The following is an 11,919-nucleotide window of genomic DNA, read 5'->3' as shown; positions in this document are numbered from 1 at the left end:
TTTCTTTTTTTTCTTTTTAAACTCAGCATATTAAGTACTCAAGAGGGTCACTCTGTCAGCCTCACTTCTGTAGCCTGGATTCAGTTGAATCAATCCTAATTGAAATTCTGCACAGGTCTGATGTTCTGTGGGGATTGCAGATGAATGACAGTGCAGTGGCATGAAAGATAAATATGCTGGCAAATGAGATCCAGGCTCTCCACAGAGGATGGAATAAATTACTTTAGCAATACAGTGGAGGTAATATGCTGGAGAAAAAAGTGAAATTGAAGCTAGACTTGTTAAAGAAAAAAAACTAACGCAGTTAAGATTTACTTAAAATACAGATTGCAGAATGTACTGCATTTAGACCACTTCTTCATTTCTTTTGTATTGTGAATAAAAATTACTGCATACACTTTAATTTCATTTATGCAGATGGTTGCTTGCACAATTTGAATTCATGTAGCATTCAGAGTTTAGCTCAAGGCCCAGTTGTAACTCTGGTATAGCATATTGATTAGTATTTGATAAATATATAAACACTAAGTTTAAGGTACTTCATGCAAAATGTATTTAAATGACCTTGGACAGTTGGCATGAATAGCTCTGAGGCACTATTGCCTGAATGAGATACATTTTTTTTGAGTCCAGAGATTTAAGGATTTTCATGACTGAATGAGCAAACTTAAACTGAAAAGAGCAAACATTAAATTTCATAGAAATGAAGGTAAATTAGATGATCTGATAGTGCTTTCTTCAATTTTCTTGCTGGTATAGTACCATTTCTCTCAGACAGTTTGGATGTTACATCTTCCAGTCTAATTGCTAAATTTCTTAACCAGCCAAAATTTCAGTACTCTCCTTAGAAAAATGTATTAGAATCTAGTGGATCAGAAAGTATTTTCTAGTATTCATCTGAAATTTTCATTCTCTTAGGGTCAGCTGTGATATCTTCAGGAAATTACCCTTTACCTTCCTCTGTGCTACAATATGTAATTACTGTATTTTACATCTTGTACAGAAAAATCACTTAGCAAAATTACATGAATTTCTCTCTTTTAATTTCCTCAGAGTAGTCAGGTTTTTCAATTGCCTATCAATAGCAATTATATTTTCTTAGGTTAATTTGCATATTTTAGTGATGTGTCATGGTACTCCAGCTTCCATAAACTCTGACATCCATAGTCAATTTTCACTGTTTATTTCTGATCTAGTGTTTTATTCTGTAGCTGAATTTGTTTTCTCTGATCACATTTTAAAAGTCCATATAACACTAGTGCTTTCTTCCCAATAGTTTTTAATCCTTATTTTCTTGGAATGCACTAGCTCATGCTTCTCAGACATCAGTTCTTACCTAATTTTCAGGCCACGTTATAAAAAAGATATTTAGAGATAATTTGGAAGAAATCTAAGTGGGCATTGCTTATTGAAATCACTGGTGGTTCCTTTCTAATAATGGAATCCTTTTCTAATCCTTTTCTTAGTAAGTAGAAGAATGGTGTCTTGGATGGAACTGAAAATGGTAACTGTGACTTGAGCAAAGATGTCCTTGTGGAGGAAATAAAACATACCTGATGGCTGGCTAGTGAATACATGCTATTTTGTATTCTCTGAAACTGACTAATTGTAGATCAGTGTGGTCATTATTTAGGGTGGTCTGGCAACAAGAGCTCTATGAGGAGAAAGGACTTTAGACTTTAATTTATATTTTAATTCTATCTTTGCCTAAATCATGATATTTTCATTCATACTAGCTGGTACTAATTATCCTGTTTAGGAAGATCTGAGCTAGCCTTGGGATTTTAATTCTTGTTCAGTATCATTCAGTTTCTGCTGCTTCATTATTGTAATAATGGTTGAAACTATCAACGCAACCTGTCTGTGGGATAAACATCTAACAATGTTTCTATTCTAATTTGCAATTGCAGTTTCTACATAAGTATTAATGTTTTTTTGTTTGTTTGTTTGTTTGTTTTTTTTTAAATCTGGTGCTTTCTGAGATCAAGACAAGCTTTGTGTTTCCAGTGATGGACAACTAGCATCTAAATTGCTAGAGAACAAGGTGTATGCTTCCACAGATCTTAACCTGACAGAGGACTAGGTTTGGTTGGATATCTGAAATACAGTGTATTGGTGCTCTTAGCATAACATTGCTCTGGACTCTGATTTGACTTGCAATGTTATTATTGAAAAAGGGGTTTACATATTGAAGTTCCTATTGCTGTTAAACTAAAAGCAATTACCATGCAAATAAATAACCAAAAACAAAACAAAACAAAAACCCACCCCCAAACGAAAACAAAAAAACAAACCAAAACAAACAAACAAAAAAACCTAATATCCTATTTAGCAGCTTTAGTTGAAATATTCCAGTGAGAATATTTCAGTGTATGTATTTGTTTTGCTTATTAGTAAGTTATGTTCAAATTTTAAAAAATCATCCAACCAAAAAGGATTTGAGTTCTAAAATTATATCTAAGATAATTTTAAAAACTCACTAATGCATAGTGTGAATATTAAACTAAAGCACAGAAACAGAGGATGTAGCCAATATTCACTGGGATACTTCATAGACTAACCTTAGTATGTAACTAAAGAGTACAAGTAAATAATTCACTTTCGTCATTTCAACAATTACTGTACATTTATATATATAATATATATATTTCAACAGATACTGTATAGTTCATATATAGAAGGAACCATATGCTTGTACACACATTCTAGAGGTTTTTTTTTCTAGGAGGTAAAGAAGATATGTACTCCACACACATACGTTAGCATACCAGTAGACTAAATCTGTATTTGTTCCACAAATAATTTCCTGAAAATAGGAAAACTGATGTTGCTTCAACTTAATTTGGAAGTGGTGCTATGAGAGCCACAAATTTTGTTTCAAATGAAGTCAGCAATGTAAGATCTTCTATATTTTTATTCAGAAAAAGTCTGCACTTATGATAGTAATCTGCTATTTCAGAAAATAGTAATCTGCAAAGTAGCAGAAACAAAAGATCAATCTCAAGAATGAATACAGATTGGGCAGAGGATGACTTGAGAGCAGCTCTGAGGAGAAGGATTTCAGTCTGTCAGTAGATGAAAGACTCAGCATGAGCCGACAATGTGTGCAGCCCAGAAGGTCAACTGTATGCTGGGTTGCATTATGAGAAGCACGACGGCACGTTGAGGGAGGTGATTCTGCTCCTCTACTCTGCTCTCATGAGACCCTACCTAGAGTACTGTATCCAGTTCTGGGGCCCCCAACACAAGAAAGACACAGAGATGTTGGAGTTGGTCCAGAGGAGGGCCATGAAGATGGTCAAAAGGCTGGAGCACCTCTTCTATGAGAATAGGCTGAGAGAGCTGGGGCTTTTCAGCCTGGAGAAGAGAAGGCTCTGGGGGGACCTTATTGCAGCCTTCCCGTACCTGAAGAGGGCATACAGAAAAACTGGGGAGGGACTTTTTAGAAGGACATGTAGCAACAGAACAAGGGGAAATGATTTTAAATAGGAAGAGGGTAGATTTAGACTAGATATTAGAAAGAAATTCTTTACTGTGAGGATGGTAAGACACTGGAACAGGTTGCCCAGAGCGATTATGAATTCCACTCTCTCCCTGTAAGCATTCAAAGACAGGCTGGTTGGAGCTTTGAGCAACCTCATCTTGAGGGAAGTGTCCCTGCCTATAGCAGTGGTGTTGGAAACTAGATGATCTTAAAAGTCCCTTCCAACCTAAACAATTCTATGATTCTATGAAAAGCTGTTATTTTAGCAGAGACCTATTCAGAGTCTGAAAATGCCATAAATGAGCTACAGATTGAAAGATTCAACTTAACATCTACATTAACAGATAGGTTAATGGTATGATGTGTAACCATACACAACATATACTGTTTTTAAGAGTATTTTATGCGAAAAAGAGAGTGTAAATATCACATATACTTAGGCAGATCTTCACCAAAAAACTGCTTGTTGCATATATTAATGATCTTGTGTAAAGGTCTATTAGTTGAGTGCTACAGTTTGAAAATATATTTGGGAACAAGTCTGAATGGCTCATGATATCAAAGAGACACTGCCAGAATTTGTAATGTCCTGAAGAGGAGCTATTAACTTTTACTGAGAAATAAGCTGGCCAAATAAGCTTTCCCTATTCTAGCTTTTGTGCCATGTGGCAATGATGTGACCAACCTGTGAGCAGGCAGCATGCCATCTCAACAGATGGGCATGAATACAAGTAGCTAGGGATATTGTTATTCTGTGTATAGCAGATGTACGCGTCTATTAAGACTGTTGCTCCCAGCTGTGAGAGTCAAAGCAGCAGTTTGCCTTGACCCTCTTTTTTGGAGTTGGGAATATCTGGCACCACTAACCCAGTTCTGAACTTGATTGACGTGGAGTACCATGAAATCCTGGAAGGGGAATGCAGGGAGTTTGAGGTAGTTTCCTATACTGCCACAATTTTAGTATTTTTTTACGGACATGATGTTAGCAATACCTGACACAGAAGCAATAGAAGTAAGAGCATGCCCTCTATGGCTAAATCTTTCTAATATGCAAGCTGTACCCACAAAACTATGAATGGTAGACATCATTTACAAAATAATATTTGCTTGCCAGATGAGAATTAATTACCGTCATTACTTTAATGATCAAAGTGCACAGAGGACAACAGAAGCAGGACTTATCACTGTATAAGTAACTGAACATTTGAATGCCACTGCTAATCATATTCTTTTAGCTAGAGTAATATTCTAGTAGAAATACTAGCAATTTTTTTTTCAGAATCATTTTTACTTATCAAAGTATACAAATAAGTGCCTTTCAGACAGTAGCTTTTTGGGTACGACTAAATCTTAGATTTCTAGAAAACTAGAAAGTTAAGAAACACCAATTCATATTGTTTTAGATGCCCATATTCTCAAGAATACAGACCTTTGTAGAAATTATTTTTTAAAAAGATGTTAGTGCTTTTAGTTGGGAAGTTGCTTTGAAACAACATGGTGAGTAGTGGGATGAAATGAGACGTCATCTAAATTGTAGTGCTCTGCACAAATCTCTGTAAACCTCAATCTTTAGTAAGCCTGCAGGCTTACTACAGTATTTTGAGGAGCAGAACAGAAAATGAAAATGTATTGCCAGTAAGATGTATCCTATAGTATTGCCAGAATATATAATGTGTTGTCACCCTAAATTCAGGATTGGCGGAAAAAAGGGAAATACTTCAGTCATTTCAAAATACCTCTTCTAGAAAAAAAGCAGTCTACAAAAAATTTTGCTTCTAGAGTTTGAGCTTATGATATTCAATTACTGCTGAATGAAAAATTTGTAGCCTGGCTCACACCTAGTACGCAGCTACGAATTAGAACATGAAATATACACTCTTTGCATCTCTGGGAACTGCCTACTTCTCAGGTAATGCTACCTTCTTGTAAGTAAGAACAGTAAAACCTCTCAACATACCTAATCTCTGCTATTTTCTAAAACCTGGAGTGTCAGTTTAATGTTGCTTGTTATCAGCTTATGTATTCTATAACTGTTACAGCTTCTAAACCTGATAATAGTTACCAATGCCACGCAGTCATTTCATAACTTGTCTAGTGCTATATCAAACCTTTTATGGTAGCAAAACTAAGATAGATTATTTATTATCAAAGTCATGAGAGTTTGAGACACTGCAATAGACTCACATGTTCATTTTTAATGTGTTCTTTAGAGCCTGCATATTGAGTGTTTCTTCCTCTTGCACACTGGTTATACTCAGCTCTGAGATTTTGCCCAGATATGATCTGACAGAAAACTTATTGAAACCCCTCTATTCAGCCTAAAAATTGGATCTATGCAGCACAAAAATAGATATTTTTATCTTCTGATCCCTGTTTCTTGATGTTTTTGATCCTTTCCAGAAGAATTATTAGACTTTTCTTAGAGAAAACAGATACATAGCTTATTTAAACAACCATCCATATCTTCTCTTTATTATTTCTTCCCTTCTGGGGACTATGGAGAATTAAAAAAAAAAAAAGCCAAATACTTGCCCTTATACTAAAGAGTTATGAAGGACTAGCTAAAATTTCTTGCTCCAGATCAATTTCTGCCCATGTAGATATTTTATCTTTCACCGTTGTATTATTTTGTTTGTTTCTGTTGTTGATTCTTCATTTTCTTTTCTTTTGTTTTCAAGTCAAATACTCTGACAGCAGAAATATAGCTTCTTATTTTAAGGGAGTACGATATTGTCTACTGATTTACATTGTGACTGCTGAAACCACGTGTTTCCATGCTGTGATTTTTGTTATAAAATATCATCACTGCTTTGAAAAGCTTAAAAACAAAATATTTGGAACGTACCAGTATAGTAGGATGAAGTAAATATTTTGAAGAAAAGTACCTGAAACAAAACAAAACAAAAGTGGCTGGCTGTACACTCTAGAAAATAACAGGCTCTTGTTACTCTCTTGGGCTGTTTTGGGCTATTCTTGTTTTCATCTTTGTTTTCTTAAGAGAATAGCATAACCGGCAGTTTTCTCTGTATTTATACTTGCAGGTATCTAGGTCTTTAACCATATTTTTTTATTATTTTTGCATGTGGGCTCAATCAAATATAGTAAGTAGCTGAAAATATAGTGAGTTCCTACATACAACATACATCAAATGCTCTGCTTCCTTTGCAGCAAGATAGGTGGTAGTCCAAGAAGTTCAGTTTTCAAAGATCTCAGAAGAAAACTTTCAGTTATATGATCTTATGTAGGAACTCAATAATGGATAATTTGATATTGAAAATGACACTGAATTCTAGGTCAGGTCAAAGACTACATTCATGGCAAGTTGGATCTTTCTATAGTTAGATAGAGCTGAAGACACTTACATTCAGACTTTGCTGAACTTCTAGGGAAATCACTCATTTGTTCTGTAAATGCTGAAATTGAATTTTTAAAATTTCACCTTAGAATACCAGATTTTCTTTCTAAACAAAGTAATGTTGCATTTGCATTTTTTTTTAATCCAAATTTGTCTTTCTTGGTCTCTATAGCTATAACATTTAAGCAGTTCCTGAGGTAACTGTGGCTTTTTTCTAGCTAGAAAAATGTTAGGTCAGTGTTTAATTCACAAAGAGAACATGGCTGAAGTAATGGTGTATTTGCTGGCAATATTTGATGCACTGTTTGTTACAAGTAATAATTTATTACAGTTTGTATAAGAAACAGTTTAGAAATCAAATCTGTTACCAAGAGCTCTATGTTATCTATTTATTTGCAAGCAGACAAACAGGAACGTACTACTTATAGTTGAAAAAAAAAGTTAATAAGGCATTCCCGAAATGTATTTGTTTCATAGGCTTACATATTTGTTTCATAGGCTTACATACGACTTCTTATCCATGCAATTTGACTTCAGTCCACTAGAGTGATTTTGTTCATTACATACTGAAGTTAATGCATCTAAATGAATGAACTGTTTTTATGTTATAGGCCAGTTTGGTATGCTATAAGCTTCTTGATTATATCCCTTACATGATGAAGGAAAGGAACGTCCTACTTTTCATTTGGCCTAAGAGGTGTACATGGTCACAATAAATGGTGAAAATATCCACATGCATGTGTGTGCAGTGATATTTGTCTTTTAGTTGAAGCAGTGAAGCATGGAAAGATGTGACAGAACGAAATTAAAGCACAGGAAAAATGGATGAAGTTCCTTTCCTCTGCCTTTGCTTTTATGTCTTTCTATAGAAGGTCACTACTGGAAAATAAGAACTCGGATGTTAGTTCTCACTCTGAAATTTCTGTGAAATATGAGGAATAGTTACTAGCCCCTGTGAGAAGGAGGTATATTGTGCCAATAGTGTGGTTATGAATGAAGTTCAGAAGAAGTATATTTGAAATATACTAGGTTTAAGGAGACTAGAAGAATAGCTGGTGTGCTCAAAATTTCATTTTATCTTTATAGCTGCCAGCTAACTGAATGGATGAAATTTCCTCTCTTTGTTATTTTTTTTTTTCTTCTGATTAGTATGTTGGTCGTTATTACTAAAATGATACTGCTATTAAAGGTATTCAATTATAGTAAATGGGGGCAAGCACCAGTAATACTCTTCCACTTGGCACAAGCATCATTTTCATGATTTGTTCATGCCTCTTTGAGCAAAATAATGAATGGTATGAAAGGCCTGTACTATGTGTAACTGAGGAGTGGGTATGTGAAAGAAATTTTCTTTTACCTATACTTCAGCATAGTGTAAACTCAAACATGACTGGAAGCATACTATAGGAAAGGAAAGAAATGGGTATCTTATGGCTATAGCTTTCATTTCTATAGAGAAGCTGTAATATTCACATGTTGTATGTGTATTATAAATCTTTCAGGAAAAAAGTGTTTAGAATTGTCTGGTTGTTGCTGTAGTAGAATATTCCTGTCTGTGGCTTTAGTCATGTAAATTCTTGCATAACCTCTGGTAGCTTTTTCTTTCCCTTTGCACTCCAGCATAAATATGAACAAACATTACTTGTTAGCACACGTTAAATAAAGTGTCTGACATTCTCAGCAGAAGCATGAAAGCTATTGTGAACTTCCTTATTCTTGTAGACTCACACACACACAAAAAAAATAATATGGACAAATGAAAGAGGGTTAAGGAAATTAATACAAGTAAAAAATGATAAGTTGAGGATATATGCCTATATGTATAAACTGGTGTAGTTTCATTAAATTAAATAAAGTTACATTGATTGGCCTGTTCTGAGTATCTGACTGAAGATTTCAACAAATTCTCACTACTGCAGGAGCATTTTCCTTTCCTTTACTGGTTTTGACTTAATACTCACCTTTTACCTTGGTTTATTATGCACAGCAGAAAGACTCAAAATTGCTTAAATATGCTTGTGAAAATTAAAAAAATCATAAATTATTTGTTACTGACTCAATATCATTTTTGGCACTGAGGTGTTTAGTGTTCCCACTTATTTTTAAATGTTCCCAGACAAATATGCAAGAATGTATCATCTATCCTTGAGCTTCTCAAGCATCCTAAGGCTGTCAGACACAATGAAGCCTGGAAATGCATAACAGTTTTTCTGCTGGGCAAATATTTTAAATTTTACGTATGTTATATTGCTAACGTATGATGCTAACGGTAATAAAAGTTATCATCGCATATACATTATAAGACTTTTATGTAATTTACAACTTTATTTTTTATTATTTCAAGTCTCCTTTGCATTTCTTTAAATACAGCATATAATCCTTATGTCCTGTCTATATTTAAAAAATTACTAAATTAAAAGCATGTTCATGATAAACCTTGCAACTCAGAAGCATGTGTACTTCTAGAGGAACAAGTGAAGAGTGACTGAATATAATAATATTCCCTTTTCAAGAGAAGGAAGAAACAGAAGTCCTGGGCAAGCAAAATTGTAGAGCTCATCTACAGGAAATATTTGTTTTTGTTTGCATACCAAATATGCTAGCCTAATCCAGACTTAAGCATGCTATTTAAAACAGTATGGGGTAAAGACCTCTGAAGGCACTACCCACAGGGGCTGTTCTGTTTTGCTTAATTACTACTTGATACATTGTGCTAGATCGAAAGGCGAAAGAGTTGCCCTTCAAATGTTTTTAAATAGCACTAGTGATAAAACAGAATGGAATAAATTAATATAATTCAAAAATGTCTACTTTAATTGGTAGCAAGGTTTAAACCAAGGTTCTGAGAGGCTTCTCAGGTACATCCCTCTTATATGAGAGTGATACTGTTCTGTAATCCCCTCAAAGGAGCAGGCCTGGAGCATGACAATTGGTTTACTTCTATGACATTATCTTTTTCAGTTCATACTTGGAGAAACCTTACAGGGATGTCTTACAGATCAGAGGGAAGTGACTTCTGCTGAGAAAAAATGAGTGCTGCATAATAGATGAAGACAAGTCAATTGAGCTTGTTGTCTGCGTTGCTTGTCTATCTTTAGATTGCCCTGCTCCATGACTATACCACATCCCAAAGAATATAAGATATATCTTGCTTAATCAATGGAGGTCAGTTCCTCAAACCTAGCTGTGCCCGTTGGATGCTGGTGAAAAGATTATGTGGCCAAGGTTGGAGATATAGGGTGCAAAATAGACGGTAATTAGACCAGATTAGATAGTTCAGATTTGTGCAGCCCGTGGCTGGGCTTAAGTTTGCTTTGTCCTTATTGTCCTCTTAATTTTCTAGTACACTGCACAGATATGTTAATTTAGTGCTCACGCTGAATGTAAGGTCATAGTGTCTCACTTTTTTCTGTAGTTGATTGCTTATCACCTTTTCAGACTGCCATTCTATTTGCCATGTGTGTTTGATGATTGGTCCTCAGTAAATCCCTCTGCAAGAATACTGATCATGTTTTCTTTTTTTCTCTTAACAGCTGCTCAGTAATTTCACATGACATAATGTAAATGTATTCATGAAGTAAAGTGAGTCTCTCTCAGCTCGTGTTGATTGTGCTCATAGAGGTGTTTGCCAGTCTGTTGAACACATTCTGCAGTTACTATTTTTTTTAAACAGACAGAATGAAAACAGAAGACCATAAAAAGAAAGACTTGAAGCATTTTGTCTGTTTCTGAATCTTTATCTCCTACACACAATAAACATGTTCATTCCAACAGACAATGTGCAGCTAAATCCCCTGTGCTATTTGAAAATTTCAAGAGATAATTTTGTAAAACATCATTTATGTTCTGGCCTGCTACAGTGCTCCTCCCCAGCCATTATCTTCAGAAAGCAGTTGGTAAAATACTGAAATAAATTACAGATGCAGATCTCAGATTTAAAGTGTTGCTTTTTTTCATAAAATATTCTGTAAAAGTCTTTGAGCTCTTATGTGAGAAAACAAAAGTGATGATTTAGAACTTTAAAGCATACTTTATTTTTATGACTTATAAAATCACAAGTGAGAGAGAATGCCAAATGGACCATTTGGCTTAAAGTTCTAAAAAAATGGAAACACAAGATGACAATAATCAGGCAAATATCATTGCATCAATGAAAGTTCCAACAACAGCTTGGTTTAAGAGTTGAAATAGTCATATTATAGGACTGCAAAGATTCAAAATCAGCAGGAATTAACAATTTCTACTACAGAAAGCATATATTATTTCTCTAAACCTTTGTTTCATGGAGGCTATGTCTGTGTGGTAATATTGTTCTCGGAATGAAACAGTTACAAGATTTGTTGGACTAGAGAGACAGAATATGCAATAGTTTGTGCCTAGTATAATAGTATAGTGATTAACATACTCACTTTGGAGGAAGGATACTTTCGTTTTTGTTCACTTAAATATTTTTTATCACTGGAGCATATCTGATGTTGCAATCCTGAGGAGTTTGTCTTGAATCTTCTGGAAGAAAGGGATGCCATTCAGAGGGACCTAAAAGGTGGGCCTGGATGAACCTAATGAAGTTCAACATAGCAAAGTGCAAGGTTTTGTGCATGGGCCAAAGGAATCCTAGGCATTTATACAGACTAGAAGAAGCAGTCCTTGAGAGTAGCCCTGCAGAGAAGGACATGGAGGTCCTGATGGATGAAAAACTAATCATGAGCCAATTGTTACAGTTCAGAAAACAAATGGTATCCCTAGCTCCATCAGAAGAGGTGTGGCCAGCAGGGACAGGGAAATAATTGTCCCCCTCTACTCTGCTCTGCTCTTGTGAGGCCACATCTGGATTACTGTGTCCAGGTCTGGAGCCCCCAGTACAGGAAAGATGGGGAGCTGTTGGAGAGGTTCCAGAGGAGAGCCACAAAGATGATCAGGGGGCTGTTGCACTTCCCCGACAAAGACAGGCTGAGGGAGCTGGGCTTGTTCAGCCTGGAGAAGAGAAGGCTGTGGGGTAACCTAGTTGCTGCCTTTCAGTACCTAAAGGGAACCTATAAACAGGAGGGGAGTCAACTCTTTGAAAGGGTAGATAACAGCA

General features: G+C 35.4%; 1 long non-coding RNA gene across 2 annotated transcripts in view; it reads left to right on the top strand.

The window, feature by feature from the left end:
- The window catches only part of LOC104911176, a 78,450-nt gene that overhangs the window by 9,394 nt on the left and 57,137 nt on the right, over positions 1 to 11,919 (top strand). The window contains exon 4 of one of the 2 annotated variants that reach the window (XR_793697.2): positions 10,373 to 10,758. The exons of the other annotated variant lie outside the window; for it this stretch is intronic. This is a non-coding gene — a long non-coding RNA (uncharacterized LOC104911176). Of the gene's footprint in view, positions 1 to 10,372; positions 10,759 to 11,919 lie in introns of those variants that run through there. 2 annotated transcript variants of the gene reach the window in all.

Source organism: Meleagris gallopavo, chromosome 5 (genome assembly GCF_000146605.3).
Source record: "Meleagris gallopavo isolate NT-WF06-2002-E0010 breed Aviagen turkey brand Nicholas breeding stock chromosome 5, Turkey_5.1, whole genome shotgun sequence".
Classification (NCBI taxonomy): Eukaryota; Metazoa; Chordata; class Aves; order Galliformes; family Phasianidae; genus Meleagris; species Meleagris gallopavo.
This window is presented reverse-complemented; position numbering and strand designations above follow the sequence as displayed.